This window comes from Falco punctatus, assembly GCF_963210335.1.
Source record: "Falco punctatus genome assembly, chromosome: 13".
Classification (NCBI taxonomy): Eukaryota; Metazoa; Chordata; class Aves; order Falconiformes; family Falconidae; genus Falco; species Falco punctatus.
Window position 1 is genome coordinate 18,253,695 of NC_137593.1, and position 13,255 is coordinate 18,266,949.

Genomic DNA, 13,255 nt, shown 5'->3' on the forward strand with positions numbered 1-13,255 from the left:
GCCAGGACTTTGCAGTTGCTTCAAGTTTTTTTACTGGCTAGCTTATCTTGGTTATGATAGATCAAGCAAGACCATACCATAGGACTCATAAAGTGTTTGGAAAATTATTACTACTACTGTTGCTGAGGAGAGAGGACTGCTTGTTTTTCCCCTGTGGCATTCGCTAGCAGGAGTTACCTCACGTGTGTACCAGGGGCCCCAACTCTGCCCTTGGTTTTCTCCCTGGCCTGGGTATCCTAACCAGCTTTTACATCTTTTCTTGTTCAAGAGTGTCAGGATCACATTTTCCTTTCAGCTGTTGCTTTTTTGCATGAGGTCATTCTGAGGGGAGCGAGGAAGAGCGCTGCTGTGCTCTGCTGCCAAAACACCCAGTAAATTCACATGGACTGACACAGAGCACTGGAAAGCCCAAGGTCATATATGCTCTGTGACCTAGGTGAGTTCCTGCTGTCTGTTGCTTTGCCATCAAAAAGTTGGACACCAGTCTGTCTTTTGAATTAAAAAAAAAACAAAAACAAACAACAAAACCAAAAAAAAGCCAAAAAGCCCCTAGTCATTTCTTAGTAACTTCAAGATGATCACCTGTTGGAAAAGAGAAATAGCTCCTTTTAACCAGAAATTCAGTGAGTTTTCAGAATAGGTGTTTGGTTTTCCAGCAGTACTATGCATGGGATAATGTCCTTCAGGTGTGATTAGGGCTTTGTTCATCTGAGAGTCATCTGCTGAGATGTGCATATGAAGTAGGAGAAACTGGGATTTACAAGAGTTTGCATTTCCTAGCAGGCTACATAAGGAGAGTGACTGTACATGTATGTATCTAAGTCAAAGTTTTTAAGTATTATGAAAGCTGCTGTGTGTGACTTTTATCCATCTATGTGGAAGGATTTGTGTTAGTCTTTTGTTGGTTCTTGCAGGATTTTTCCAGGCCTAAGGTGATGATTGTGCCATCTGGCAAAGTCCAGAGCTTTATCTCCTTTTCCACAGTTGCAGAGCACCCTTGGATACAAATCTCTGTTCTGTTCTTTTACAGTATATGTGTTCATTTTCCTTTCAAAAAAAGTAGGTGCCTGAAGGTGACAGCTTAGTTGCTGGAATTGGAGAAGAACACAAGCAAGATGAAACCTGTTCTTGTCATTGCATCCTTGATTTAATTAGTTCAAGTCTTGGTTATACCGGACATTGTGTCATGTAAGAGTTTTAAGTGTTGGAATGTGTGAAGGACATTGTCTCCTTTGCCTAAAGCATAAAAGGAGAAGGCCGTTTTCCTTTTAAAAAGAAACTCCAGAGCAGTTTGTACTCTACATCAAAGAGAAATGTTTGGTTTCCTGATCTCTTCCAGATAGTTTGTAATGCAAGTCCAAACCCAATCTATAAGTAGTAGCCAAAGTGATTTTTGTCTTCTCTCAGGTTCTCACTTGCTAAACCTAATCGTGCTGGTTATGTGTTTTTCCAAAGTGCAGCAGCCTTATATAACGGAGAGTAGATTTTGCTTTGGCATGTGGTACCATGCCGTCATCCTCTTGGACCACCTCCAGGAGAGCACAGGTGGCAGTTCTTCTGGGATCTCACAGCTTCTCTGTTTTTATTAGGCTTTCTGGCAGGTATCCTCTACAGTATGACCAACCCCTGAGATGCACTTTCTTTGGACCACTCCATGGAATTTCTTCTGTTCACCTTCTACAATTTCTTCCCGATATCCTAAATTAAAAATGTCTGGTGAAGCCTTTCGGTGTTCATTCTAATCATTGGTTTATGATCAGATTAACTCCATTGGAGTGGCTCTAAGGAGCCTGGGAGTATCCTTAGATGGAAATATCGTGTTTCCCTGTGAAGGATGTACTCTGGTTTGCAACCTGCCCTGGAAACAGCTGCATATCCAGCAAGAGCTTTTTTGGGGTCATGTTGTGGCTCTGTTCCACACATTTCCAGCCTTCCCTATATTAAGTTCCCACTTGCTGTGGTTTCCATAGCCTCCATGCTCTGTCCTGAGCAGATGCAGGTCACACCTATTTCCATCACCAGCTGGATGGGGGCAGTGCTGGTGGGGCACTTGTCCATTGATAGGATTGCACTTTCCTGGGAGAGAAGAAAGGACGCAGAGCAAATGGCAGGCAGGAAAGCAGGCAGATGCCAGAAAGTAGTGAAGTTACGTCGCTTCATGAATACCTCTCCTCTTTATTTGGTGGTTCTTTGGTGTTTATGTAGCCAAGAGCCGCTCTCCAAAGCGAGTGGGAGTGTAGCAGGTGTGGTGGTGTAAAGGCAGTGTTCCCCTGTGCGATTTGGGAGACACCTCTCCTAATGACACTGCTGTGAATGATACAGTGTCATGATCACTGCATTCATTGGAAAACTGTCTTTTTGCAAGAGTAGCACTCTGAGTGTGGCTGCTAGAGCCCCATTTCCATTAGTTACACTGCTCCCTCATAAATTGCCCTTGCAGTTTCCCTTGGTAATACTATTCATCACCTCCTCTTCTAAACTCTGGATTTGGGGTATACAGGGACATGTAGGCAGCTGCTGTTTATATTTTAATGATACAGCTTGCTAAATGCTTCTTTGAGAAGAAAAGTGTTATAAATAATTCAATGAAATTATTTTGTAGTACATATGTATATCATATCCTGTTGGAATAGCATAGTGTCACTTTATGCATGCAGATAGGAAGCTGTCTGTGTGCACTGCTGAACAATTTGGGATCTTAGGAACCTGAGGCTGTGACAAGCATTACGATATGATGCATTAATGCCATTTCTGAGCGTTAGCGGATTCATCCCCAGAAGGTCTGTGCTTCCACTCACTAGTGCGTATTGTGTGATCGTGCTGCCATGGGAGGAACTGCCTTGTTCTTGCTGTGGCTGTTTTAAATGTGGAGAGTTTCATACTCTCTCTTTGGTGCTTTTGTGAGAAAGAAGATGCAGTTGTTTTGTATCTACATTTTTAAATGAAAATAAAAATCTTACCTTGCTAATGACAAAACATGAAGACAAATCATAAGCTATATTGTCTGCCATAGTACTTGGTTTTTCAGGTGGGGACTAACCTCTATTTCTGTTTGGTTGTTTTTTTTTTATTGGGGGGGCGGAGGTGTTGGTGAGTTTCTTGTAGAAGCAAGATGTTTTCTTGTGTGTAAGATTCTCTCGGAGGAATAGCTAGGTTGGCCTGTTCAGGTTCGATTTTTTGCATACATGGCTTGAACTTAAATGATGCTTGTGGGTTTGCACTGCAATTGAAGAATGTTCTACTTGGTTTTGGCCCAACAAGAGATCCCAACTTGTTTTGATGAAGAGGCAGCAGAGGAAAGGAGCGGAAGCCTAGAGCCAGATGATAGGGGACAAATAATACAGTGTTTGCTTTTACTGTAAATATCTACAACTTTAGCATAGAGTAAATCTAAAGGAAATTCTATGTTAAGCAAAACGCTGTTTTCTCTCTATTGTGCTGTCATATTTAAGCTCATGCATAATTAAGCCTAAAATACATGTTATTTTCTATTTAGAAGTATTTAACCAAAATAAAAACAGCTTTTGTAGGAAACCAGATTGTTAGGAGAGACTTCACAAGGGATCTAATCCTGTGAGTAAAAGTACAACTGTGCCTCATACCAGCATTGTATCAGGCTCCCTAGGAACAGGGGCACTTTGACTTTTTTTGCTTCAGCCTAGATGGGGAAAGCTACAGAATTTTAAAAGACAAGTAATTCCTCATTTGTTAATGCACACACCAGTCTCTCTTGCCAAATTTCTGTCTGTATTTCTAGATACTGAAAGAGTGGTCAGCTTTTCTTAAAATGCTCGACACGTGTTACTGTCTGTGCTCTTTTGAAAATCTCTGTCAATATCTCAAAGCAAAGGGGGGAGCACTCTAAACCCATGGGCTTTCTTGAAATGTCTGGAAGTATTTGGTTCCTGCTGTTTGGGGAAGAGAAACCTTCCCTTGTGGGCTGTTTATTTCAGTCTTGGCTATTGCTTTGTCAGTTCGGACCCTGCTTCTTTATTCTTCCCTTTCTGTCTGATACTGGAAAGTGCTGGAGAAAGTATTACGCACTGATTTGACTCAGTTTGATATGATCAAGAACTATTATGTTCTTAAAAAGATCTGTTTATTCGATTAAGTAATTTGAGTAACGATACAGAAAATTGTAAGTTAGGATGATGGTAAATGGCTAAGACTAATTATTTACTTGTTACAGAGCTGTGAAACACCTAGTTAATGGAAAATGTGTGAGTAATTGTTTATATAGAGAACAATCATCAGACTTCTGAGATTTTTACCAGATATGTATTGCAGTCATAGTTAGCAATATGTTAATTTTTGGGTGGTGAGACCTCATTGATCTTATGCTATGGAACGACTGGTGCATCATAGGATGGATGTATTTTGCTTGGAGACAATATCATAGGCAGCCTCTAACCTTATTTGTGTTAGGAAGCTGTAGTCTGTTGTCGTGCTGAAGCGTGATTTCAGAGTTAATGTTGCTTTATCCAAAACTGACCGTCTGTCCCTAGATTTGCCAAGCAGCAGTGGAGTAAAGGGTCCGAGCTTCAGTGGCAAAGCACCTGGTAGGCTTTCTGCTCACTATGCCTTGGCCATGTAGTCCCAGCAGCTGCCCGACTGCAAAGAGAATGACAGAAAATAGGAATGAGTGGAGCTGCTGTTGTATTTCTTTTACCCTAATTTCTCCTGAAGTGACATAGGCTGTGGAGAGTAGATGAATGATGGTCTGCAGGTTCAGCAGGTTGGTCTGAATCAGTATTGATCCCACTACTGTGTTTTGCTACTGTATCTTTATACTCTTTCTTTCTTACTATTCATACAAATAGAGAAATTCTCTGTAAATATAAATTGGAACAATTTTTTAAATCCAGATGGCAGTTTTGGTTGGCTGAGAACTGCAAGACTGGGACCTTTTTATAATGTTATTGATTATTATTTTTTTAACTGCAGGTATTTATTGTTGCATGCAGACAATAAGTCTCAAGAAAAACTGAAAGATTTGTTTATTTCACCATAAGTAGTTTCTTTTTTTTTTTTTTTTTATCCCTAAAAGTTGCACTGGTTTGTCCTTCGTCAAACCGATCAACAGCAGGGCTGTTCACTGTAGATTTTGTCTTTTCAAAGTCAACTTCAGGGCCAGTGGAAACTATGAAAATGAATTGTCTGCCCTTTGTAAAAGCCGTGACCTCTGTAATACCAGAGAGATGAACTGTGGATATGAAGGGAGCTCCTAGGAGTTTGCTGTACAACTGGTGTGAATAGTGATTGATTGGGTCTGACCTGCAGCTGTCTGATACGTACTGGGGACAAGCTGCTGTAATAGATGATATGAATTGTAGCAGTGATAAGTAGAGCTGTCCCCAAAGACTTTTGCCTCCCTCCCTTGCCTTCCTCCAGACAGTCCTCCGCTTTGGAGTGCTGCCTTCCAGGCTCTCCAAACCAGGGCTTGGTCTTTGCTTTCATCTTAGCTGAAATTAGCACCACAGAAGTCTCCACATTTTGGTTTTTGCTCCAGGTGGTTAAGGACTGTGCTTTCTGGCTGTCGTGTAGGCTCAGTGCTTTAGAGCTGAAATAGATGCCAAGAGAATGGGTTGAAGCAATATAGGGGTTTTTGGAGAGGTGCACAGGTGATGCTGTGGTTAAATTAACTGGAAAAGGAGGGAGGCTCCCTCTGTGTCACTGTAAAAGACACCTCACTGCCTGGAGGAATTCCCAGGAGACAAACCTCCCTGGAGCTCAGGTAGCCTGCGTGAATGCCCGATTTACTGGATGCTTATGAGGGCTAAGAATCACTTCTAGATTTTTCTGTAGTGTTTGGAAAGACATTATCCAAATGGAAAATGACTGTATTGAAGGCATAGGCAAGCAGCAAATGCATTGTGAAAACAGGACCTCGGCAGCACTGTGAACCATGGCTTTGGAAATGAATTAAAAACTGGTTGTTGCCATATTATACTCTGTGAGACACATTTGTTCTTTGAAAATCTTTTGGTTAGTCTGCTAACATACTGTTGCATTGCTGAGTGGGAAATTTCTAGTTAAATTGTAATAAAGTGTCATAAACCTTAAAGGCAGTGATGTTGTATTCTTTCTGTCTGTGCAGAGCCTGTGTTGCTATGGCCCTAAACCAGAATTTCCTAACACCAGAAAACCATAAATGATAAATCAGGCATATTTATCTAAGGGCTCATTTAGAAATGAAGTTGTTTAACTATATTTTCTTTTTAATAATATATTTAGTGCTTTTTATTAAGTTGAAATATGCAAGGTCTGTTTTTCATTGCTGCAGTGTAAGGACTCCATCCCAGTGTAGGCGCTGTATTTCTTCTTCTCCAGCCTTTGAATAAGACTTTTCCTGGAGATGCTAAAACTTGTGAGAGCTGAAAAAATCTCTAAGGGTTTTGCTAAGTCATGGAACTCCTTTCCCATGGTGATGTGTTAAGGAGATAGAAAACTAACGACCAAGTACCTTAATAGAAGACTTTCCAGATGTGGGTGTAGTTACATGTATATAGGAGGTGATACTTCTGTGTTCCCCTGTTCTCTTCAGGGAGTGCGTTCCATTTGCAGTTTGTGGAGGACAGCAGGAGGAGTAAGTGCTGCCATCTCTGGGAGTCTCTCATGTCTGTGGTTTGTTTGATAATTTTTTTCCTTTTTTTGAATGTTACTGGTCTTGTGGTACTCGGGGAGGAAGAACTGAAATGTGTAGTTGTCACTTTTTTTTCTGTTCTTCCTGTGATGTAGGCCTGACACGTCTCTTGAAATACAAACCCAATTTGTAGTCAACTTCAGTGGTCCCTGGAGTTGGCTCCCTTCCCTTTTGCTCTTAATTTCAGGTGTTGTCAAGTTGTGCCAGAGAGCAAGTGCCGTTGAGATGTTTGGTCTCCAGAACTGAATACCTTAGTAACACGGGCTTTGTTAAGTTTTATTACTTGGCATCTTCTTTTAAAAGGAAGAATAAAGGGGAAATACAGGGATCTTGTAGGGAATGCTCAAAGAAGGGAACCTTGAGGACAGATCTCTTAGCCATAAAAGATCTTGAAAAACTGGCACTCTGCTTGGCTTTCTGGGAGTACTTCAGTGTCCAAAGTCTTGGAGAGGATGTAAAATGCACGTGCCTTGGTGGCCCAAGTTGTATAGCCACTCCCTTACTCGCTCTTTGCATGCTGCATGAAGTGTAGCTGGAGTGTTTTTTTGGACTGGTGCCGAAGCAAGCTTTCTGTGGGTTGGAAAGGAAGGGGAACAAAGTAAAAGCAAACAGCCTGCTCCCCCCCCATCTGCCCGTGGGCTCCTTCCCACTGCTATAAGACAACAGCTGTGGGAAGCCCAGGACTGAAAAGCTTTCTGAAACATGATGAGTTGCTTAATCAGATTTCCATGCTTGGTTTCAACCTCATGTAAATAAAGAATGTGTAGGGGAAAAGTTTGTGTGTAATTTGAACATAAACGTGAAGGTAGATGTCTGTTTGGGGGGAGGTCTTGGTCATGCAGACCTTAGACCACTTTCTCCTGGCAGAAGGGACATTCTGAAAGTTAATTTTTTTTGAGGTGGCAAAGGAGAGGTTTTGGAAGGACTTTGTATGAAGGAAACTAATCGCAGGTAGTGGCTGCAGGGTGGATTGGTTTTGTTCTCACTTCCCTGGCTGCCTCCACATCTCTGCTTGCCCTGAGAACTCCTGAAGGACAATGGGAAATGAACTGGCTTATCCGACAATTAATTTCAATCCAGTGATAACTGGGCACAAGGAAAGGAAGTTATATGAGGCAATAAAAGGAGACAAAGGAAGAAAGTGATCTAAACAGCAACATAAAGAAAATATTTGGGAATAAAAGTAGTCATCAACTTGTACAGTAGGGTGTCCAGCAGCCCTGCTGAGGTTGTGTGGGATCAATGTATATATTCATTCAGTTATGTCTTGCACTACAACATTTTAAAATCGCTACTAGAATTCAATTGATTTCTTGAGTTCTACATAGTGCAGCGTAAATCTTCCACTTGCAGCGGGACCCAAGTGTCTCCAACTGCAAGCTAGCTGCAGTTTGCCAGTTCCACTTCATTTTGTTTCAGACTCAACCCCAGAAGCCAAACCACAAAAGAGCTTCCTGTCCAGTGGAAAATGAAATGCAAGAGGCGATCCTTCTGTTGTTAACAGGAGATTGCAGGGAGCACAGCTGGCTCTTGCTGAGGTTGTGTTTGGGCTTGATTAACCATTTCGCCAATTCAGCAGAGACTCCTGGTTGCTGGATATAAGTTAGATACTCTTAGTTCTAACTGAGGAAAGTAGTTTAGTATGCAGGGTAGTTTATAAAGAGGCTTGTTGAGCAGCAGCCTGATGTAATGAAAGGTGAAAAGCTTGGACCGTTGCATTTCTCAGGGTTCTTTTTCCAAAGGGGAGCTCTGCTTGCTGCCTTATTTATCATGCACTGGCTATTTGACCTGTGGAGCCATCACGCTTTTTCTTGTTTAGTTTTATTCCTCGCAGAGCTTAGAGGTTAAGCCATCAAGGGTAATTTTTTTCTCTCCCAGCACATTTATTTACTAAATCCTGAAATTGTCAAATATCAGTGTATTTTCTCCGCCTCTCCCCCAGGCAGTGTGCGTTGGTGTTGATCATGGGGCTGGTTGTGCAGAATAAGGAGGGCTTTGCTCCTGTGGGCACCATGCAGTGGTCTTTGTCTTCTGCTCCCCTCCCCAAGTGCCATCAGTGGGAGGCCTAGCAGAGCTCTGCTCTGGGAGGACTGGGGTTTTATTTGGCTGGGAAAAGGGACTCGTGGATGTCTATGCGCTCTTGGGTCTCTCACTCAGAGCTGGGACAGTGTCTGAGAGGGGTGCCCTGTGCTTGACATGAGTCATCTGCAGTCACAGAATTACACAGTGGCTGAGGTTGGAAGGGACCTCTGGAGATCATCTAGTCTAGCCTGCATGCTAAAGCAGGTTCACCTAAAGCATCCAGGTGGGTTTCGAATTACTCTAGAGAAGGAGACCCCACAGCCTCTCTGGGCAGCCTGTTCTAGTGCTCCATCACCCTCAAGGTAAAGAGGTTTTTCCTCGTATTCTGGTGGAACTTCCTGTGTGGCAGTTTGTGCCCATTGCCCCTTGTCCTGTTGCTGGGCACCACTGAAAAGAGCTCGGCCCCAGCCTCTTGGCAATGGCCCTGAAGGTATTCGTGTTCTCAGTCTGCTCTTCTTCAGGCCAAACATTCCCAGCTCTCTCAGCCTCTCCTCATACGGGAGATGCTCCAGTCCCCTCATCTCCGTAGCCCTCTGCCAGACCCTCTCCAGTAGTTCCCTGTCTCTCTTGACCTGGGAAGCTCAGAACTGGACAAAGTCCCTGGAGTGTTTGTCCTGCTCGGTGTCTGAGGAATGAGAGGTCCTTTGTGGGTGCGCTCTGCCCTCTGTCAGAAAGGCCCCATGCCCGAGGTGCTGCCCTGGCAGATGCGAACTGGACATTGGGACACCCACCCTGGGCCACAGTAACTCACCTGCTCTGCCTGCTGCCGTGTTCAAGGGCTTTCCTGGGCCAGCTCAGAACCAGCAGTGAAATCAGTAATAGGTTTTTCTTTCTACTAGGCATGAGAATTTTTCAAGAAAAGGTGTTTGCACTTCTTACTTCTCCTTCACCTGCTACAGCTACTTGGAAGCACGGAGGCTGTAAAATGTGGAAGAAAATGATGGGTAGAAATAACCCGAGTTTTTGTGTCCTTTAAAGGGATTTAGTTGGACGATTGGGTTATGTCCAAAATGACTGCCCCGCACTATCTCTTGACACCTTACTTGTGTGGTGAATCCTTCCTGGGACCGAGCTAAGGCAGGATCTGCTGCGTGGTCACAGCTGAGAAACACATGGGAAAATAAAGACACCTGTGAAGAGGGCTGCTGCAAGCGTGGCCGTGGGGAGAGACGGAGGGAGGGAAGGAGCAGCTGCTGCCCAGCGGTTGTTTTTCTGAAGGAGTTCTGAAGACGTAAAAAGTGGAATGCATTTCTTGGTGGGCTTATTTATTATTTTTTGTTTTCAAGGGAGAATTTTAGCATTGTTTTAAGGCTTAGGTTCAGCTTTGTTCTCACTAAAGGAGTCAGATGCTGACTGTTGACTTAACTGCTGAGGAGGTGCTGACACTTCCAGCTTTTTCTGGAGCTACTCTTCAATTCCTCGGAATAAATCAGACATTAACTACTGATCTTTTTTTTCCCCTCCTTCCTAAACCAGAGGGCAGCTGTCAATGGCTATTTTCCATTAAACGGTTACCCAGCTCAGTTTGTTATCCCTCTGAATTTTGTTTCCAAAATAAAACAGTTCTTCACATATTTCTGTAAGCCTTGTTACTGCATTTACTGAGTATTCCTGTGTGCTGAGGAGCCCTGCGGTTCCCACAAAGACCCTCGTGTTTGTGCTGCGAAGTCTTTGGCTGGGTGGCAGGCGGTGTGGATGAGGAAGCAGTGAGACGCAGAGGGAAACTGTGCAGCCTTTTTCCTTAACTGAGTCATTTTGTTGGGTCTTACTTAAGCAAATGTTGCTTGAATGCAGCTCACGGTATTTGCTCAGTGATCCGGTGGAATGTCTGGGATATTTTTGTTTTTCCTTCAGAGCCAAAAAGCAGGTTTTGGCTCTAAATCCCAAAGCCGCCAGCCTGAGACAGAGTCACTGTGCCTGAGGTGGTGCGAGGAGATGGGCACCGGGGCTGGCTCCGAGCGCTCCCTCCGTGCCAGGGGCTGGCTGGATTAATTAAATATGTTACAAATGGCTACAGCTAAATTTGCTTTTAGTGAAATGAAAGAAGTGCCGTGACTGACTGAGCTGATGGGCAGCCTGCTGCAGGCCTGTCCCCTTGTATCTCAGCTCCGCTGTGGATCAAACCAGCCAGTTTCAGCGCCCAGAGCTGCGCGACCCTCCGGTGGGCCCTGACCTGCTCCAGGCACCCTGTGGCGGTGGCACTGGGGCTCTGTACACACTGCCATTGCAATGAAGCCCCCCACTGGGGCCACCTTATCTCCTGGCTGGCTTTCCAAATGCTGCACTGTGTTCCTCAGCCCCAAGGGACCAGCAAACGTCCACGACTCCTCTCAGGAGAGTCTTTCCAAAGCTTTGTGACCAGGGATGGGAGGGTAACATACTGCATGAAGGGGAGGTATTCCAGGTGGCAATGGCCACAGGGAAATGGGGCCTTTTAATCTTATTTTCTCTTATATTTTTTTATTTGGTTTTATCTCTGAACAAAAAAAGTTGAATTTTCAGATTGATCAGCACCATATCTAATGAAATCTTCTGATGCCTCTTGGAGGCACTGGAAGATATGGGGCTGTATCCAGACGGCTCTGGCTTTCACCAAGCCTGATGCCTGGTGGCATGGCTGGCTGCTGCGGCTGCTGGAGTACAGGGAAGCCCGAGTGCAGGTTTTTTGAGCAGCAGCTTCTCACAGTGTATTCCAGACCTGGCACTGATGTGGAGATTGAGCTTGCGTTGTTCTGGCCTTAACAATATATGCATGGAGGCAGGGGGAAGTTTGAGCTTTCTTGTCCTGTGTGTGCTTTTGTACTGCTAACCCAGAGAGCATCTGCATGTTGATCTGCGTTCCAACAGCAATTTGTAGCAAGACATGTATGTGCCCTTCCAAACCTGCTTTTGTCTGCTCCTTTCTTCAAGTCTCCTCTGTATTCCTCTTAAATATTATTTTGAGTTTACCTGATCTTTAGGCTGTTGCTTCTTGCTTGGCTGGGGCAAACTGACAGTTTGCTTGCTGACTTGGAGGGTCTATAGCAGTGCATCCTGACACAGCCCATTCCAATTGCTTTTTCATTACCACATGCCCTGAAGTTGCCACAGGAGAAATTCTTCTGATTTTAGGAAGAAAATGTCTCCTTACCTTTAAGTGAGGAATATTGTACTGTCTCAGATCAAACATAATCAGTTGCAACTAGACCAGATTGATGGCTAAAAGAACGTTTATTTTAAAAAACAGATTGACAAAAGAGACAGTCATCTATTACTAAGATTTACATAAGATTCAGGATCCTCTAGGGCATCCTCTGGTAACTGCAAATGTGCAAATACCTGTTGGCTCAAGTTCAGTGCTCTATTTGCTTTAATTTTTCTGTTTTTTTGTTAATTTTGTTGATGAAGACCCTCATTATCTGGTGTGGAAGAAATACTTATATTAAAGAAATAACTAAGTAGTTAATTTTCCATAAGGCCCTTTGATCATGGTCTTGAATAATAAGAGAGGCCAGAGTCCTGTGTGCGTACGTGTTCCTTTGCCAGACTCCTGTGCCGAGAGCATCTGCCCTTGTGTAATGCAATAATTATAGGTCTTTACAACTTGGATCTGCTTTCTTGGAGCAATGATAGTCTCTGGACTGGGGATAGGGAACAGAGGGAGAAAAAGAAACTGGGCCACCTAATTTCAGGGGAACAACTGAGGCTCATGAGTTAGGAGCAGTTATGGTCCATAGGGGAGTCAGATCTGAAGTCAGGTCAACACACGCAGGAGCTAAGCTGTTCTTTATCTCCTATGAAATGCAAGTAAACAATGTGAGATTGATGACGAAAATGGAGTATGGAAAGTAAAATACCCTTATTATTTCTGACAAATTGTGTTGTGCTGGAAGTGAAAATGTCTGTGGCAGCAGCTAAATTGGTCTTTTCAAAGTTGGTAAGCTCTTGAGCCTAGTTATTAAAAGATATTTTCATTATACTTTACTGGACTGAAGGGGATGAAAACAACAATGTCAAAATACTCAGATGTTTTTGTATGTCCAGGACAGTGCATGAAAGATGACATCGATTAATCTTCATGTCCTTTGGCATGAGACATCTCTACATGTCAGATGGCTGCAGCTGTGTTATGAAAGGGCAAAGGCACAGCATTCTTCTGTTGAGGACAGTTTGGTCAGATACTGACACTGGTGTTGGCAAGTCTCTAGGGTGAAATAAGGAGCTCTTCAGAGCATCTTGGCTTTCAGTAAAGGTTTGAATGTTTGCAAGCACAGAAATGCTGAAACCACAAGTGTATTTTATGTCATGTTGGGTGACAGTGGCTTGCCAGGGAGCGAAGGATCAGATGGAAAATGCCAGTTTGCCGTAGAAGGGCTGGGAAGACTGTAGATAATTTTTAACATGCACAAGAAGTTGTTGCAAGTTGATCTTCCAGAGATCCATGGGAAAGATGAAGCACACAAACCAAAGGACTAAAAGTACCATGAAGAAATATATTCCTACCCCTGAAAGAAGACAGGATATAAAATGCCTTTATTTCTCTAAGGTTAG

At 43.5% G+C, this 13,255-nt stretch overlaps 1 protein-coding gene across 2 annotated transcripts in view; it reads left to right on the forward strand.

Annotated features, from left to right (window-relative positions):
* PID1 (phosphotyrosine interaction domain containing 1) overlaps positions 1–13,255 on the forward strand; it is a 150,998-nt gene that overhangs the window by 72,964 nt on the left and 64,779 nt on the right. The gene's annotated exons all lie outside the window — the stretch shown is intronic.